The sequence below is a fragment of the Pogona vitticeps genome, chromosome 5 (genome assembly GCF_051106095.1).
Source record: "Pogona vitticeps strain Pit_001003342236 chromosome 5, PviZW2.1, whole genome shotgun sequence".
Taxonomy (NCBI): domain Eukaryota; kingdom Metazoa; phylum Chordata; class Lepidosauria; order Squamata; family Agamidae; genus Pogona; species Pogona vitticeps.
This window is the reverse complement of record NC_135787.1, coordinates 136,769,049-136,773,179: the sequence shown is the minus strand read 5'-3', so window position 1 is coordinate 136,773,179 and position 4,131 is coordinate 136,769,049. Positions and strand designations below refer to the sequence as shown.

Sequence of the window (4,131 nt, the reverse complement as noted above, 5' to 3'; positions counted from 1 at the left end):
TGCTGCATAGCCAGAGAATTTTAACCAAAATTCAAAACTGTGCAACAGATTGTAAAGCAGTAACTTAGAAAGTATTTTGCAAACCATGAGTAATAACTAAAAGCCAACATGGTTTTTTCAATAAGAAATTCTGCCAGACTTACCTCAATTTCTGATTGGGTAAGCTCCCTGGTAGATGGTGTGAGTGCTGTAGATTTAAGGTATCTTGATTTCATGAAAGTTACTGACAAAGTGCCCCATGATATTCTGATTAGCAAGTTAATCATGTGTGGGCTGGATACAGCAAGTGTTCTCTGCTCGCTTCGGCAGCACATATACTAAAATTGGAATGATACAGAGAAAATTAGCATGGCCTCTGCACAAGGATGACACGCAAATATGTGAAGTGTTCTATTTTTTTAAAGGGGAAAAAGTTCTTATCAATGTTTCCTTCTCAAACTGGGAGGAGGTAGCAAGTGGGTTACCCCAGTCTTGGGTCTGTTGTTCTTCAACATTTTGTTAATGGCTTAGATGAGAGGGTGCAGGGAATGCTGATCAGATTTAGAGATTATACAAAATTGGGTGGAATTGCTAATACAGTGGAAGACAGAAACAAAATTCAAAAAGGTCTTGATAGATTTGAGCACTGAAAACAACAGAATGAAATTTAATAGGGTTAAGTGCAAACTCTTATTCTTAAGAAAAAGAAATGAAACACACATCTACAAAATGGGAGACACATGACTCAGTAATACTACAAGTGAGAAGGTTCTTGGAATTCTTGTAGATCGCAAGCTGAATATGAGCCAACAATACAATGCAGCTGCAAAACAGCCCAAAGCTATTTTAGGTTCCATTAAGAGAAGTAAAGTCTCCAGTTCCCATGAAGTACTAGTTCCCCTCATCTTAAGTACTGTATCCAGTTCTGAACACTGTACTTTAAGAAGGATGCTGAGTAACTGAAACAAGTTCAGAGAAGGACAAGAAGGATGGTCAGGGGACTGGAAACCAAGCCCTGTGAGGAAAGACTGGAAGAACTAGGCATGAAGGAAAGGAAGACTGAGGAGAAATATGATAGCACTTGGAAGGGTATATATTGAGGAGGGGAAGGATCTGTTCTCCATAATGCATAATAATGGACGCAAGTTACAGAAAGCCAGATTTCAGTTGAATATCAGGAAAACATCTTAACTATTAGAGCAGTACGACAACAGAACCAATTACCTTGGGACGTGCTGAGTGCTCCAACGCTGGAGGCATTCAAGAAAAAAAATTGAGACAACCATCTGTCAGATATATTTTGATTTGGATTCCTACACTGAGCAGGGTAGTTGAACTCAGTGGTCTTCTAGGCCCCTTCCAACTTAACTATTCTTTGACTTTCGTTTCAAAAGGTTGCCACATCACAGTTACAAAAAGAAATCATATAAATCTATGATTATTGAGGTTTTGCTGCGTAGTGGGATGCAACATCTTTCATTATGTATATGGAGAGATATATGGAGAGTGATAGATTATGCAAATCTTTATCTTCCTAAGGAAAAGCTTAGTTGTGGGTACTGAGCTACTAATTAGGTCTCCAGGGTCTCAACAGATATCTACAGAACCATTTCTCAAGGGCTTGACTTGGAGTTTGTTTTCCCACCCCTTCCAACTACTTGAAAACACAGCATAGGACTGGCACTTGAATTCTCTGCTGGATTTGCTTTTGTGGTCTTGATAAACCTATTAAGACTACTTCTGTGTTGAACTTTTAATTAAGCAGACATGGATGTTGTGAATATTTGTGCAACATTTCTTTCTTTTTAAACCTTTTCCGTAGCAATGTTGAAAATGACAGTCCTCAGAAGAGCCTTCCTTCCTTCCTTCCTTCCTTCCTTCCTTCCTTCCTTCCTTCCTTCCTTCCTTCCTTCCTTCCTTCCTTCCTTCCTTCCTTCCTTCCTTCCTTCCTTCCTTCCTTCCTTCCTTCCTTCCTTCCTTCCTTCCTTCCTTCCTTCCTTCCGAGATGATAGGCTCTCTGAACACTTTGGTGATAAAAACATTCACATCCTCCTTTGTACATACATCACAGGTAAGACACTTCATTCTAAGAATGTGTCCAGGACTCCAGAGTTTTGGGCTGCACATCATCAACTCATACAAGTTCTCCATTCTGCTCCTGGATGTTCCTCTCACAGCCCCACTCATTTCCTGCCAAAGACTTTCTCCTCTAGGGATGTGAATCTCATGGATTCTCATTCTCAGAGAGAAATCAAAGGATTTTTTTTTCCTTTTCTCCTTAAGGCTAGATTTTTCTTCATGAGACACTTTTCCCAAAGATCTCCTTGCAGAAAGTGTTGTAGCCATTTTCTTTTCTGCAGGTAATATCGAACTGACCAGGATTATTACAATTCTTGTGCAAAATATCATATCTTCTCTGCAGAATTCACTGGAAAGGGCATTAAGATATGCAAAATTAGGCAGTTTTCAGGATAGCACAATAGATGAAAAGTCGGAGGGGGGGAAGGGAGAACAAGACTATGATCACACTGTGATGGGAACCTGGGAAATCTTGCTCATGTCTCAAATAGGGGTCTTGATGTAGCAAGACTTGGAAAATTGCTGAGAATGGTTGTGAGACCTTGTTACATCTTTATTTCCTGATATCACTGATCAGAGTTCAAGGATATCAAGGATTCCCTTTGGAGTCACAGGATCAGGACTCATTTAGCTCATACAAGCACTGGCTTGGAGTGCTTCAGTTCTTTCCCTACATCTTTCACACATACAGATGCAGGAGTAAAGCTGCATTTACCAATGAAATGTTGAATGGAGAAGCTTCATGTGGAACTTTATATGAGCAGCTGATAACATCTGGAGGTGTGAACATGCCCATGGTGTGACCCTACCTCTGATATATGCTGGCTTGCCTTAGGCTTTAAGGGGTACCCGTTCTCCTTTTAAACTACAGTGTTCACCCCAATACAGATTCTTTGTCTCTGCTAGTTAGTAATACAAATAATAGGGGCAGAAGATGTCAGAAACCATAAAAACTATACTTCTGACAATCAAGATTAAGGTGTGGACAACTATGAATTCATTCTAGTTCCATCTTTAGAGTTTCCATCCATATGAGACTTTTCTGTATTTGATCCATCATGTACATTCTTTACGCGTTCTGAAATAAAATGAAAAACTCTGTTAAAAGAAGAAGCATATTAATTGGTAATTGTATTCCTAAACGTGTAAAGCATCTCAAATTACTGCAAGTAAGCATGCATAACTGAATTGATAGTGAATTCAGCAATGAGGGCATAGTGAATGTAGTCAACATACCCTTGAGATTAAGATTTTTCAATTATTTTTTAATTTCTTCAGATGAGACCAGTTCTCCACGTTTTTCTTCTAGAAATGGAAGGAATGGAGTAGTTATAAGAAAATTAGTTTAATTATAGCTTTAGAGAGCCTGTTTGGTATTCAGTTGACTGTGTTTAATATGTTCCAACAGAATATAAGAATTCTTTTTGGTGTATCAAATTTATAAAATTCTTCAGTGACTTAAAAAAAAGTTCTGCAACAATCCAGGATTAACAGGATCATAGATGCACTGTACTGTCTCCAGTCACTAGGTGTCAGACTTCCCTAACAAACATGTATCTTTGTAGTCAATATAGTCTGCAAAAGAAGGGACTCCTATTTAAAATAACCTGAAAACTGGTTATATAACGTATTCCCAGTAAGGAGCTAGAAAGGCCATTAGTCACTTCATTATGACATTTCCTAAGACTTTTATAAGTAGTTATAATAACTAGTTAGTGCATCAATGGCTACAGGAAGAAAAAGTTGACTTAAGTCAATTTTTTTTCTGAGAGGAGGGACTGGCCTTTATAACAAGACAAGAATTATGTGTGTCTTCTGCCAGATAAGATTATCATTCTTATTGTGTATCTTGTAGTATTAAACACAAGGCAGTTACAATCACTTAATTATCAATTACAATATGCTTTAACAGATCCCATTCCTCACTAAAGAATCCTTATCTTAATGGAAACACTGCCAATGCCTGGGGATACAAGGTAGCTTCTCATACCACTGCAGAAAATACCAGCCTTCCAATATGAACCAGCTTTACTTTTGGATCCATCTGATAAACTAGCAAGCAACTGTTCCCTG

At 38.3% G+C, this 4,131-nt stretch overlaps 1 non-coding gene across 1 annotated transcript; it reads left to right on the top strand.

Moving 5' to 3' along the window:
- Positions 1-293: 293 nt before the first annotated feature.
- Positions 294-400, top strand: LOC140707918 (U6 spliceosomal RNA). Its single transcript, XR_012088050.2, has one exon. It is a non-coding gene; the product is annotated as a U6 spliceosomal RNA (small nuclear RNA).
- The last annotated feature ends 3,731 nt before the right edge of the window (positions 401-4,131 follow it).